At 33.6% G+C, this 15,541-nt stretch overlaps 1 protein-coding gene across 2 annotated transcripts in view; it reads left to right on the top strand.

Annotated features, from left to right (window-relative positions):
* Positions 1–15,541, top strand: part of LOC142226142 (uncharacterized) — a 96,895-nt gene that overhangs the window by 30,704 nt on the left and 50,650 nt on the right. Inside the window, exon 1 of one of the 2 annotated variants that reach the window (XM_075296036.1) lies at positions 13,043–13,420. The exons of the other annotated variant lie outside the window; for it this stretch is intronic. The gene's annotated coding sequence lies outside the window, so the exon portion shown is untranslated. Of the gene's footprint in view, positions 1–13,042; positions 13,421–15,541 lie in introns of those variants that run through there. 2 annotated transcript variants of the gene reach the window in all.

Below are 15,541 nucleotides of genomic sequence, written 5' to 3'. Positions count from 1 at the left end.
AATCCAGCCCATTCCAGTCCAACTAGCAACCCTAGTTTCGACCAAACACCAACAACTTTTTCAGCGGTGGATTATCACCTCCCATTACAGAGAGGCTTGCGGTATTTATAAGTTTTTAAAAATTTATCTAATTATCAACTCTCAGTAATGCTGGTGACATTTCTAGGTGTTCGGACTTGGTTGTAAAAAGAATGAGATGTTGGTAAAGGAATGGTGTAACCAAATTTTATAAATTATATAATTAAGTCAAGTTGATTTATTAACATCCCAGCAAAAATTTGGAAGTTATTCTAAAGGCTCAACTTAAAAGCTCTTCTAAAAATGTCTCCCCAAAAGAAGTTTTTTATTTTACCTTCCCAGGAGTTTCTTTTGATAATTTTTTTTTATGCCCTCCACAATAGGATGGGGGTATATTAACTTTGTCATTCCGTTTGTAACACATCGAAATATTGCTCTAAGACCCCATAAATTATATATATTCTGATTCGATCTGAGCATGTCCGTCTATTGAAATCACGCTAACTTCCGAACGAAACAAGCTATCGACTTCAAACTTGGCACAAGTAGTTGTTATTGATGTTGCTCGGATGGTATTGCAAATGGGCCATATCGGTCCACTATTACGTATAGCCCCCATATAAACGGACCCCCAAATTTGGCTTGCGATTGCTCTAACAGAAGCAAATTTCATCCCATCTGGCTGAAATTTGGTACATGGTGGTAGTATATGGCCTCTAGCAACCATGCAAAAATTGGTCCACATCGGTCCATAAACACATATAGCCCCCATATAAACCGATCCCCCGATTTGGCATGGGGAGCCTCTAAGAGAAGCAAATTTAATCCTATCCGGTTGAAATTTTGTACATGGTGTTAGTATATGGTATCTAACAACCATGCAAAAATTGGTCTACATACGTCCCATGTTAAATTCATCGCTTCTTTTGCTGGGATTACTATATCTTCGGCCCTAAATCATTACCAAAATCCTTAAATACAAATAAGTAAAGTTAATGTTATTTTTTTAATAAATAACTTTAAACGAAAATTAAAATTTTTGTTTCCAAGTAAAATTCTGTATGAAGTTTATCTTCATCATAGTAATGGTATTTATTTAATATTATTTTTCTTGTTTTTTGCTGTTCTTTTTTATATTTTCTTCGTGTTTGTGACTTTGTGTTATCTTGGTTATTCGATCATTTTAGGTATTTCGTAATTAGTAGGTCTTAAAAACATCATTTTTGAAATTTATTACAATTTATTATAGCTTCCACGTTTGCCATATCATTGTAATAAAAAAGTATCATAAATTAATCTGTTTAATATCCATTTATGAAATATGTTATTAATTTTTTTTTATATCTTTCTTGATTGCAGGTAATTATTGGAATTTTAATCTCGACTGACTACTTTCTAAGGTACTTATACATTCATATAAAAATAAGAAATTATAGAGTAACTGACACGAACTACACAAAAAAAAATATTACCAAAAATGTCCAATTAAAATTTTGATTGAAACATAATCAATTACAAAATTATCTGATACAATTAACTTGTTAATCAAAAATAAAGTCAATTAAAAAATAATTGAACATTTTTAATTAAAATAGTATCCCAAAAAAAATCAATTAAATTAAAAAATAGTGTTTAATTTAAATACATACTACACTCAAAAAACATTGAACCCACCAGGAGGGAAAGTTTGGTTAATTTTAGAAAATGTAATTTTAACTAAACAAACGCAGATTTTTTCACTCGATAATAAAAATTTCGAAGTTTGAAGGAAAAAATGGGGAAGTTACTAATGGGCGCATTATTGGGAGCCACCGTGGTGCTAACCATTGCATGCCCGCCTTGCATACACAAGGTCGTTGGTTCGATTCCTGCTTCAACCGAACACCAACAAGTTTTTCAGCGGTGGATTATTCCACCTCAGTAATGCTGGTGACATTTCTGAGGGTTTCAAAGCTTCTGTAAGTGGTTTCACTGGAGTTCCCTTGTCATTGAGCTTAACATGGAATCGGGCAGCACTTAGTCATAAGAGAGAAGGCCACCAATGTGGTATCACAATGGACTGAATAGTCTAAGTGAGCCTGATACATCGGGCTGCCACCTAACCTAACCTTGGCAAAATTTACAAATTTTAAGAAATTCTTACCTATTTTGTGGGGAACACAAATTTAGTAAATCTTTATGCTTCATTTGTGTATAATTGTTCACACTTTTTTAGTTCATTTAACTAACGTACACAAAAAATTATGAAAGAGCGCTAAATGATCTATGTTTCATATATAAATCTGGAACCCCATCTTTGCATTTGGTCACAGTGTTCACATTTCTCTCGAGATACGGTGCCTCTACTTTTTTCCGAGGCATATATTGAGACTCCCAAACACATTTAGCTGTATCCGTTTTTACAATCGGATAGAGTACTAAAAGATCTATCTTTCACATATAAATCTGGAACCCCATCTTTTTCCAGTGGTTACGTTTCTCTCTAGGAGCAGTGCCTACACTTTTTTCCAGGCCATATATTGAGACTCTCAAACACATTTAGCTATATCCGGATAGATCACTAACAGATCTATTTTTCAAATATAAATCTGGAACCCCATATTTTTCCATTTGACCGCAGTGGACACATTTCTCTCTGTTTCGTATATACAACATTACTGCAATTCGGTTATGCAACATTATGTAAAGGTTTTACTTTCAAAAGAAAGCTATTGTTTCGGTTTATCTTTTGTTCAAATTTCTATCTCTTCCCGTTATTTCTATAGAAAATTTTGTCAAAACTTTTATCTGTAGAAAATTTAGTCAAAATTGTATTTCTATGAAAATTTTATCAAAATTCATTCATTTTATTTCAATATAGAAAATGTTGTCAAAATTTTATTTGTATGTAGAAAATTTTGTCAAAATTTTATTTCTATAGACAATTTTCTCAGAAGTTTATTTCTAAAGAAAATTTATGAAGTACATCTTTGTAAAATCTACCAAAGCATCAAAAATTCTACCAATCAATAAAACATCTACCATTTCTGGTAGAATTCTACCAACGTGTCTACCAACCAATTTTTTTACTTGAATATATAGAAGTAAATTTTCGTTCATAAATACAAGATGACCGAAAATGGGAGATTTTCATATCTCCAGCATTTGGAGGACGATCACCAGTCTCTTGGTGTTGTGGTTCGAAATCTTGATGTTATTGCAGTAATAATTTAAAAATTTTAATTTTTAAATTATTACTGATTTTCTACAGTAGAGCCTTTTTCTTTGTTTTTTTTTTTCAATAAAAAACTTGTATTGGGGATTTTTGTGAGGAATTTAAATTTAAATTGGGGATTTTTGGGGACGAACACATCATAATTTTGGCACAAGAGCCACAAAAATACTGGCAAGACTGCCCTAGCCATTATGTAGTCTTCATTGTCAGCACAAGTCATAGCGCCATAATGCCACGCGTATAATATTAATTGCTGTAGTAGCCAAATATAAATAAGAATATCTGTTTCTATTTTTTACATTTGGATTTTAACACCCTACATTATAAAATAACAACATATATTGATTGAAAGTTTTTGCTTATACTTTAGTAATCCTAAACATTAATAATCATAAACTAAACACCGCGACCGTTGAGATCTAGTGGCCAATCAAAGGTGTACATTTTCAGCTGATCTCTTTGACAAGTAAACCCGATCATTTTGTTTGTTCACAAACTGCTCAATTGGCTTCTCATCGGAGGAAACCAAATTCGGTAACTGACCACTATCGTGCGAGCAAAGCAACTCCTTGGCTCTATCCATCTTTTTTATTGTGCATCGGTGAGCTCTTACACTTTTTGGAATTTCAATGTCTTTAATCCAATCTAATTCTTCAATATGTATTCCATCCGTTGTCAGCTTGCGAGCAAGTTTCCTACTACTGTGGTGATAACATCTGGTCTTCATTTTTCGGATCATTTCTTGTGTTGTTACAGTTTTTTCGTCCACATGTGGCTTTCCAACCAAATATGAAGCAATCTCTCCTGAATTCCATCACGAAGGACTTTATTATTGACTCCAAGCTCTTGATAGCCCCCTGAAGTTAGTTACAATACATACCAGCCACCCTGTAGATAATCGTGTAAGAATAACATATGTTATGCCCCCTAGAGTGTTCGCGAAGGCTGGCGGTGAAAATGACATGCAAGTTTCCCAATCATTCTCAAGTAAATTTTATCACGGAAGACCGTTACGGGGCTATATTATGGATGTTGGTGCTCTGATGGTGCTAGGTATTGTTCGAGCAGTGAGAATATCAATTTTGGAAAGTACGAGGGTTGCCTTTTATATTTCGGGAATGGAGAACAAACACAAATATTAATCAGCGAAAATCGAATGAAGATCTATACACTTTTGCATGCGTTTGAACCAATTGTTGAAGCACTTTTACCACTCTGATTTAGGTATCTCCAAAACATGCCTTCTCAACGCATTGGCCGCTTCTTCAGGTGTCGAAAAACGTTGACCTTTCATTTTATTTTTTACGTACGATGCCAAGCCAGGACTATACGGCGGATGATCCATATTTAGAGTGCTCAAAAATTTAGTTATTTGAGCCGATGTGAGAGAGCTTGCTTTGTCATGGTGAAGAGTGATCCGTCTTCGGCAGTTGGGTTGCCTGATTTCTTGAAAATACAAATAGCAAACAAATGGCCGTGTACCACTCACAATTGACTGTTCTGTGTTGCTCTAGTGGTACGATTGCGACATGTCCAGTTTTTCCGAAAAAAACAGGCGATCATTTGCTTGGAAGTGTTTCATGCGAGAGTAACTTCTGTTGGATTTGGCATATCTTGAAACACCCATACAAGTCGACAGCTGTTTACTTTCGGATTCATACGCGTAAATCAACGATTCATGTTTCGAAGCACTACGATCGTATTTTTGGAGCATTCCTGTCGACCATTCGATACGAGCCTTTATTTGAACGATTGTCAAATTGTGTGGGATCCATCGCGAACAAATTTTTTGACGGTCAAATGTTCATGCAATATTTGTCCCACAAATACCTAAGATTGTCTCAATCTTACGAAAGGTCACAGGACGATCTTGCAATATTAGTTGGCGTACAGCCATAAGCATAGGAAAGCCTCTGGGGAGGGGGCTTAGACCCCCCAGAAAAAATTTAGCCCCCCCCCCCAGAATTTGAAAACCTATTTACGATTTTACATTTTTATAAAAATTAAACAAGTATATACAACCGCACAAAGTTCCGCTAAAGACTTTCATGCACAATCGAATTACTTGGGTTGTGGTAGCAGTTGCCGATGGCAATATTTGAAGTCTGATATTTATGAAATAGAGCTGTGATTGAACTTATGGTTTAGTTGAATAACTAACAGCCTGTTTCTGTATGTCGAACGAGTTCAATAGATCGACTGAAATGCATAGAAACAGCTGGTTTTTGGTTATAAATTCTGCTGTTTGTTTCCATTTTAGTCGATCCACAGAGCTCATTCGACATACATAAACAGGCTGTAAAGCTCCTTTATTATATTGTTTAGTCTGGTTTAGTCATCTTAATTAAAAAATAGTAATTGGTATTAAAACTATTCTTTCATAAATTAATATCTTAATAATGCTGCAAAAAAGCGTCGCCAAAAAAGAAGTGAAAATGTTCTTTTTGGGTCCGGAAGTGGTGCAAAATTGGCGGAGAAGCGATGAATGTAATAGGAACTCGTCATAGAACGAATGCCCACCGTTCAACAGCCGTTGCAATAAATTTGCATCACTTCTTACGGTGTGATCCGAATTCAGAGTTTTGAATGTGAATTAAAAAATTGTGTGATATTTTCCCAAATAAATAATTTTTATTTATTCGTTTTTTATTTGATTTTTGGTCGACCTTTTGTTAGAATTATATAAATATTTATAAAGACCTCGAGCTTCAAGAAACATTAATTTATAATAATTTTTATATTTTTTATGATTTTTAATGCATTCTAACGCTTGTTTGAATATTTTCAAAAATGATCGATTTATCTATAATGGATTTAGCATTTTTGTGGCAAAATTTGAATAATTTTTACCATTTTATTTATTCTTACTCTTTTTTTTAAACTATTTGAAAAAAGAAAACAAAAATTACGCATTAAAATATGAAAAAACTGAAGTAAAAAACTTCCTGTGTAGTTAATATAATTAACTTCTTTGTGAGGACATTTTTGAAAGTGCTTTTAAAGTTGTGCCTTTAAAACAAATCCCAATTTTTTTTTTTGCTGGAAAAAGTGTGGAACTACTTTTAGTTGCTTTATTATATATTATTTTGATGTCTATTTTTTTTTTGTGAAATAAAACAATAATTGAACCTATAAGTTCAGTCTATAAATTTTTAGCTAGGGGGCTATAGCCCCCCCCTAGGAAAATTGTCTAGCTACGCTAATGCGTACAGCATCAATGGATTCCGGAACAACAACTGACGACCTTCGCAAAATTCGTCCCGAAATATAAAAGGTAACCCTTGTAATGTGAAAGAACTGAAAAGTGGAGTAATGTTACAAAGACGGTCGCTTAATCTAATAATAACATATTATGTTGGGATCTGAGAGCACGCTTCCTTTTCCACGGATATTTTGTTACGGTTGATAATTTGGAAGAAGGTCTAGAAAATTCTAAACGAGAAATGAAAATATTTGAATTGCGCGTTAGAGGCTCCTGATTATTTAAAACCAATTAGAAAATTTCTGCTCACATACTGCTCGCTGAGCACACTAAAGCATGTTAAAAAGCTAATTCTCTTGGATCATAAGAAGGAAAACCGCGGAGAGAGATCTCCGAATTTTCGATAGTATATCCCCAAAAAATCCCCAACTGAAATACCGGATAGATATATAACCCCATGTAATAATGGAATTTGGGCCTTCTTCAAATTTGTTACATAAATATGAAGCTGCAATGGTAAACAAGAATGCGATTTATCTCAACCTAAATGAACTCGTAAAGATTGACACATAGGCCTTATTGTACTTCGCTTTTACACTTTAACAAATCTAACACTATTTGATTGAAGGTTGAAACATCCTCAAATCACGACGTTATCCTCAGCCAAATCTCCAGATCTCCAAAGTAAAAAATACCCCCAACCACTAGAAAAGATTGGGGAAAATCCAAACACTGAGGAAAACTAAAGTTAAAATGAAAATATTTTCAAAGAGATCAGTGAAGCTGCGACACTGGAGTAACTAGACTACTAACTTATTAGGCTGTGATCGAACCCTTATACGCAGAACAGAAACATTTTTAGATTAAAAAAATAATAAATGCTTTAACGTACTTACGAAACAGTGTCCTATCTTATACATGTGTTCTTTTTAGCAGATAAGCATTCGTAGGTAGGGTGAAACGTAAAACTTATATTTGCCTATCTCTTCATTATCATGTTCATACGTCAGTTTTTAACATAACAATTTTTTATTTTCTTTTTTTTTTGGGTTTGTTTTTCTTTTGCTTGAATGCTTAATTAGCGTAAAAAGAGACCAAATTATGAACTTCCTATGTCTGGCGTCGGATCCAATTTCTTTCCAAGTATTTATGTTTTTGGTGAGTTTATTTGTTTTTCTCTTGCGGTAACCTTGGGCATGCTATTGAATCCGCTTGTGTTTGTCCTGTCCTGTTGTCGTTGAAATCATTGGTGCAGCCCATTTTTTTTTAAACAATTAACAGTCTTTTACATACATAATTGTAAAGTTTAATTTTTTAATGGAAAAATATTCGTTACACATGAGATCAATATTCGGTCATAAAGGGTGATTCTTTTGAGGTTAGGATTTTCATGCATTAGTATTTGACAGATCACGTGGGATTTCAGACATGGTGTCAAAGAGAAAGATGCTCAGTATGCTTTGACATTTCATCATGAATAGACTTACTAACGAGCAACGCTTGCAAATCATTGAATTTTATTACCAAAATCAGTGGCAGAAAATCCGCTTTTTTATCGACAAATTTTGTTCAGCGATGAGGCTCATTTCTGGTTGAATGGCTACGTAAATAAGCAAAATTGCCGCATTTGGAGTGAAGAGCAACCAGAAGCCGTTCAAGAACTGCCCATGCATCCCGAAAAATGCACTGTTTGGTGTGGTTTGTACGCTGGTGGAATCATTGGACCGTATTTTTTCAAAGATGCTGTTGGACGCAACGTTACGGTGAATGGCGATCGCTATCGTTCGATGCTAACAAACTTTTTGTTGCCAAAAATGGAAGAACTGAACTTGGTTGACATGTGGTTTCAACAAGATGGCGCTACATGCCACACAGCTCGCGATTCTATGGCCATTTTGAGGGAAAACTTCGGAGAACAATTCATCTCAAGAAATGGACCGGTAAGTTGGCCACCAAGATCATGCGATTTGACGCCTTTAGACTATTTTTTGTGGGGCTACGTCAAGTCTAAAGTCTACAGAAATAAGCCAGCAACTATTCCAGCTTTGGAAAACAACATTTCCGAAGAAATTCGGGCTATTCCGGCCGAAATGCTCGAAAAAGTTGCCCAAAATTGGACTTTCCGAATGGACCACCTAAGACGCAGCCGCGGTCAACATTTAAATGAAATTATCTTCAAAAAGTAAATGTCATAGACCAATCTAACGTTTCAAATAAAGAACCGATGAGATTTTGCAAATTTTATGCGTTTTTTTTTAAAAAAAAAGTTATCAAGCTCTTAACAAATCACCCTTTAGCATAATATTATTTTAAATTTTCATCACAATGATATATTGATCTTAACGGGTTGCTTTACGTGTACAAAATATGTTAAATATAGAAAAATTAATCTACCAATTGAATCCAAAGATTTTTAGTTCCGCTATTGCCAGACAGGCTATGTGTAATAGCCATAATAACCCAAAGAAGAAGTTGAAAGAAACATAAACCAGAAAATATGAAGAGTTTCCTGATATTTACTTACAAAAAATGTACTGGTTTCCAAAGATATTGGAAGGATTCCGCTATTGATTTTGAGCAAAAGATGCTACTTCTTTAAAATAAAGATATTTTTCAGGGATCTATCTAGCTTTAAACCTAAGCTTTTAAGAAATATCTGCCTTACTTCAAAGGCATACTACTTTAACAGTGGGAGAGATTCAGATATTCGTGTCCTGAATTTAAGGAAAAATATATTTAAAATGTCTTAATTTTAAAGATTACAATAACATATTGTGTTATTTGATATTGTGTAAATTGTCTGCTTTAAAATTTAGGTTGCATCTTGTTGAGATGTTTGTATTTGAGATATATCATGCCTAATGATTATTTACAGGACTTCTGGTTACCCCCAAAGTATTGATGGTAGTTTCTAGTCCAGATAACGCATTTAATTTGTAGTCTTCCGTAAATAGGCATCCATATTTGGTAAATGTGAAACTACTGAGCGTATATCGAGCAGTTGTTTGAATATTATATCTCAGCCAATCTACAACTTCCTTATTTCTAATACCTGATCCTGAAAAAGGCTGAAGCGATCAGGTAGTGTTCACGCGATTTGAAGATTTAAATTGGTTACAAATCCTATGCTCCATTTTCGGTCACAACCATAGCTCGTTCAGCCATACTACCATGATGGACTCCTAAAAAGATTATACTGAGTGTTTAAGAGATTGTAAGGAAATCATCATCGTACGAGCAAGCAATCGACAAAAACTACCAAACCTGATCAATAGAAAAGAAATCCCATAAATGGTTGACGACTCTGTAATAACTAAAGGAGGTCAACTGGAAAGCTTCGACGAATCCACTATAAAGCCTGACTTTGTATCATTGGACTACCATTTGCGTTGATTTGATTAGGAATAGAAAAAGAGTTTTTCAACTATTCAATATCTCTCTAATGATTCACAGCTTTGTTCTTAAGCTTAAAGTCCAGATTTATGCGTGCATAGCTCTTGGTATGTCCTACTCGACGGACTCTAAAGCAGATATTCCAAAATTTCTTCGATTAGCAATAAAACCACTCTGTAACACTACATATACCGCTGACAATCCCTCCCGTTTGATTAAACAATTTATCCTGGCCATTTTAGTGATATTCAACATCTTTGAGAATTTCGGCGAAGAAAGCCCCGTCTTACCAAAACAAATATCACTCCCAGTCGATCTGTCCACATATTCTCTAGTTCTTGACCATACGATGACAATTCAATAGAAATCCATCCATATTGGGCCGTGAACTTAACAACCCATATATCTTTGCAAAAGGTTTGTTGTACCAAAATTCGTAAAAGGATGAAACTACTTTGACTAATAAACACACTTCTGTTCGGTTCGATGGACCCTAATCTTATGTCCATATTGTCGGAGTCTTATTTCATGCATTTTACTCATAAAGTTCAAAATTATTTATTGACATTTGTTTGGAAATAAACAGATGTATTAATTAGTAGATGCCTCACTGCTCTCGGCCATCAAGAAGCTATGCATATTGCCCCGATTGAATAGATGCATAAACTGAGTGTTCTTCCATTATCCATTTGTTTAATTAATATTTGCCAATTTGCATTTGCAAAACAAAAAAAAAAATAATAATGTCGTAACCACCTGTCAATCAGTTTTCTTCATTTTTTGCGCTGCCATTCAACCATTTCTGGTGAGGTGTTAATTGTTTACAAAACTAATATAAACAGCAAAGTGTAAAGAAAAATTAATTTTATCTTTTATAATAGATGAGTTTTTGTAGAAGCTAGACCAAAAAATGGAAGTAAAAGTGGGAAAATACACCGGCGCGGTGCAGGCGTTATAGATTCTGTCCCAGTTTTTGATCGAAGACCAAAAAACAATTTCCTCTCAGTTGTAAATTTCTTTTCGCGGTAAAAAGTTTGTTTGAAAGAATATTTTATCATTTTTGTTAGGTTAGATATAGTGGCAGCCCGTTATTTCAGACTCACTTAGACAATTTAGCCCGTTGTGATACCACAAGTGATGAATTTAATGACAGGGGACCTCCTCTTTATAACTGAGTCCGCACGATTTTTCCCATTGCGGTGAAACCACTTACAGAAGCTTTGAAACACTCAGAAATTTCAGGGGATGATCCACCGCTGATACTAGATGAGAAAAAAAAAATTGTCTGGCTTGTCGGTCTTCGTTTTTGCGAAAAGAACCTCCCGTGATATAAACGAAATAGACTATCAATTTTATAATAAAAATATGTTTATTTACGTCAAAAATAAAAATTTTGTATTGAACAATTCATTTAGTGATAAGGATTAGAACATTTCGGAAAAATGCAAAAACGTATTAAACTGTATGTATTTTAATACGTTGAACTTTCATTGTGCCATTAAATGCTGTAATGTTTGCATTTTTGCCAAGTTGTACTACTTTTTAGCAATGAGAATTGCAAAAAAGTAGTACAACGTGTAGTAATATTTTTGTAAAATTTTGGGTTCAAATCCATTACTGGTGTAAACACTTCTCCTTCACATAATAGCTTTTAGTGTTTAAATATAACCAGCGAAAGGCGAAAACTTTTTAACTAAGGTGTACAAAACCAACACCGGTTAACCGGATTAATTAAACAAACCGGATATTGAAAAAATTGGAATTTTAGGTTAACTGGGTTAGCTGGGTTTTTTTATTTCAATGAAATTTTTATATACTTTGTCATTCGGAAGTCGAATTTTTCGCGGTGACTAACTAAAGGTATGTTTTTGTTAAATAAAGTTTGTTTACATCGGCGCATGGGCGCCCAAAACTATGCTCTATAAATATAACTGCTTAACGCACAAGCAACGCATACGCGTTGATGGCTATAGCGCTAATTGCCTGTTGATGACAATAAAACCTACACAACCTAGTGGATAGTGTGTTGGCTTACAAACTGTGTGGTTCGATTTCCGTCCAGACTAAAGGTAAAATTTCAAATATATACAATCAAATAAATTATTCCACATTGTTTGTATTACAGAAATAAGTACTAAGAACTAAAAAATGTGAGGGAAGATGCAATTAGGCAGAAAAGATTTTTTTCATCCTGTACAAGAATCAATTTTTATTACAAAAAGTATATAGTTTTCTTCCAAACAGACTTTCTTACAGCGAATTATTGTATTTTTTCGTCGCGGGAAATTTTTTCACCTATCGCTATGGTTAGTTTTATGCGCTTTATAGACTATCAGTTATTCCGGACGACAGTGCTTGTGTCGAACATATCCCATATATTGGGCACATTATAAGTTAAGTCCGAAGGCATAATCGATACTGCTACATGTTTATGGCATCGATAACACATTTACCGATTATTTAGTCATCGCCGACAAGTCGTATCGATCCGACACATTGTACGAATCTTTACAAACACCGACATTCCGTCCGGAATAACTGATAGTTTGTAAAGCGCATTACACACTTATAGAACACATGTGTCGCCTAAATGTATGCAAATATGTTAGAGTTGCTAAACATGAGCGTTGAACCCCTGAAATGACTGTGATAATAACTAAAAACTGGATTTTGCGAATGAGTCTTTTGATGCAACTTTTTATAAATACTCAGCTACTTGCAACTGATTTTTTGGCAGACTCAGATCAATATTCTATGATAAAGGGGACCATATCGAGCAAACAGTAAATGGATTCTGAAATTTAGATTACTTTTGAAAAATATCATTTAATTCAATAAAAAAAATATTATGATACCAAGAAAAATATGATCGCTTCAATTGAAATTACTTCACGTACCCCATTGAATTTCTAAGAAAATTGAAAATTCAAAAGTTTTAAATTTGCAAACTCCACATTTTTTATTGATACTAAAACCCCACCATTATTGTGTACTTAACTTGTGTAGTTTACAGGAACTAATAAACCAAGAAAACAATTTACTACACTGGTACAAGAATGTCTCTTTTAGTGATGATCACGCTCAACTCCTGATACGCCAACGGCGGTGACAGCTACGACTCACTATCTAATGAATACTCATGGTTTTGTATATAAATTTCTAATGTAAAATCATTCTAAACTTCAGTGATCTACATAAATTCGATGGTATCTGAGTATTCGGCGATTGAATAGCAGACAATATTGCGCGTTGTGCTAGAAATAAAAACAAAAACCCTCAACTCCCTAAAGACTGATTAATCATCAGTATTGAATTGAAATTTCGAATTTTTCTCCTATAAATCTGTGCTGACTGTGACCTACTTTGCGGATTTCGCTATTTCGTTTTGTTTCTTTTCAAATATTTGTGAATGTTATTTGAATATATGTACATATGTATGCTCGAATCATTAAGAGTTTGGAGTACCATTTTGGGTTTTTGAGGTTTTTCGTTATTTGCTTGGAATTTTAATGTAAGTTTGTCAACACTACAATTCATCCCAATCCATCATTGGCAATATCGTGATTGTTGTTGAAGCAGACCAGAGTCCAAAGGTAAATATCGTGTTAAATAAATATTACACATGAATGTATTTAAGCGGACATTGATCTTCGTAAATGTGCATTTCCATGTTGTCTGCCGTTACACTATGCAACATGGAAGTCTACGCAACTGTTACTCTCATTGGTATATCAACACCATAGATACACGTACCAAAAAAATTATTTTATTTTATAAAAAAAATGCGAAGATCAAAATGAAATGAAAACTATTCATCGATTTAAATGAGAAAAAAATCTTCACTATTCCTTAGAAGTTTATGAATTTCTCGCTAGGGAATTGTTTCGCTCGTCAAAGAACGCGATGTTTACAAATTCACTACGCTCGTGCAAGCACAGGAACTCCTTTGCTTCTTCAAGACTAAAATTTTATGTGAAACCGTATTAGTTTGGAACTTGTAATGCTGTACCTTGAGTTCGTGTTCTAATATCTCACAGAAATAATTCCTTTTCAGATCCATTCACGAAATTAATTGATTAATTGATTTCCTTGTAATTTTCAATTAATTTTTTAATTGGTTCAATTAATAATTTGATTAATTTTGACCGCAAACCTCAATTTTTTTTTGAGACAATCAATTATTGATTGAATTTCGATTTATTTATAATTATTTTATATTCACACACAAAATTTTTTCTGATTCAATCGCGCAATTAATTGATACACGATTACGAAAATGATAGTATCAATCACAGTTTTAATTGGGCATAAAAAACTTGATTAATAAATTTATTGATTTCATTAGCAAATTTCTAACTGCCTTAGTCTTCCGAGTTTGATTAAAAAGTTGATTGTATCAATTAATTGTTTAATTAGAAATTTTAATTTTTCAATCACTGACTTAATTAACCTAATGTTTCTATCTTCATTAAAAAGTTAATTTTATCAATTAGTTTATTAATTGAAAAATTTCCAACTTCATTAAACTTTTTAATTGGAAATATTTTGGTGATATTTTTTTCTGTGTTTAGATCAAATGATTTGCTTATAATTTTATAAAAACTTGTACATTCTTATAAGTTCGCCTTTGGATTTGAGTCAAAAATTTAATTAATATTATGTATTGTATCAGTTAATTTTTTATTGAATACGTTTTCAACTTATTAATTGGATATATTTTAGCGATATTTGTATGTGCTCCTTTGCCACTATGGCTTGAATTTCGTTGAATTCGAGTTTTCGCTCGAGAAACCATTTCAGGTGCTGTTTCAGCCACCACAATGCCTTTTGCTAAACTTGCCAGTATCATTATAACGATTTATACATCGATTTATTACAATCAGCGAACAATAGCTGATTTAAATTTCGAACAAAATGGTTAGTTTTTCAGCGGTGGATTATCCCCTCTCAGTAATCCTGCTGACATTTCTGAGTGTTTCAAAGCTTCTCTAGGTTAAAGTGGCAGCCCGATTAGACTATTCAGTCCATTGTGATAAAGCTTCTCTAAGTGGTTTCACTGCAACGTGGAACGTCGTTCGGACTCGACTATAAAAAGAGGTCCCTTGTCATTGAGCTTAACATCCCAGCAAAAAAGCGTCGTCAAACAAAAAAGAAAAAAAAATACAGTGAAAATGTTCTTTTTGGATCCGGAATTGATGCAAAATTGCACAGAAGCGATGAATTTAAGATGGGCTTGTCATAGAACAGATGTCCACCATTTTAACAACCGTTGCACTGAATTTGCATCACTTCTTAAGTGATGATGATACGAATTCAGTGTTTTGGATGCGAATTAAAAAAATTTGTGATATTTTTCTAAATAAATAATTATAATTTGTTATGCATTCTAACTCCATTCTAAAACGTTTAATTTCCAAAATTCGCAATTTTTCTAGAATGTTTTGACAAGTAAACCAATGTGAATGTATGCAGAGGGTTGATGTGACGCATGAGCCCCTCACCCCACGACTTCGATTGAATTTGGTAAAATAAACTTTTAGATTTTTTCAAAATTTTCACAATAAAATGACTTTTGACTATTCAATTTCTGAAAAAGTGGATTTTCGACTTTTTGATTAATCGATTTTTGTCACTATAAAAATTTGACTTTGACCGACATCAAGAGCCAATTAGTCGATTTGCTCCGCTTTTTTTCAAGGACGTCAACTTTTCGA

Source organism: Haematobia irritans, chromosome 2, assembly GCF_050003625.1.
Source record: "Haematobia irritans isolate KBUSLIRL chromosome 2, ASM5000362v1, whole genome shotgun sequence".
Lineage (NCBI taxonomy): Eukaryota > Metazoa > Arthropoda > Insecta > Diptera > Muscidae > Haematobia > Haematobia irritans.
Note: the sequence above shows the minus strand (reverse complement) of the source record. Positions and strands in the feature narration are given on the sequence as shown.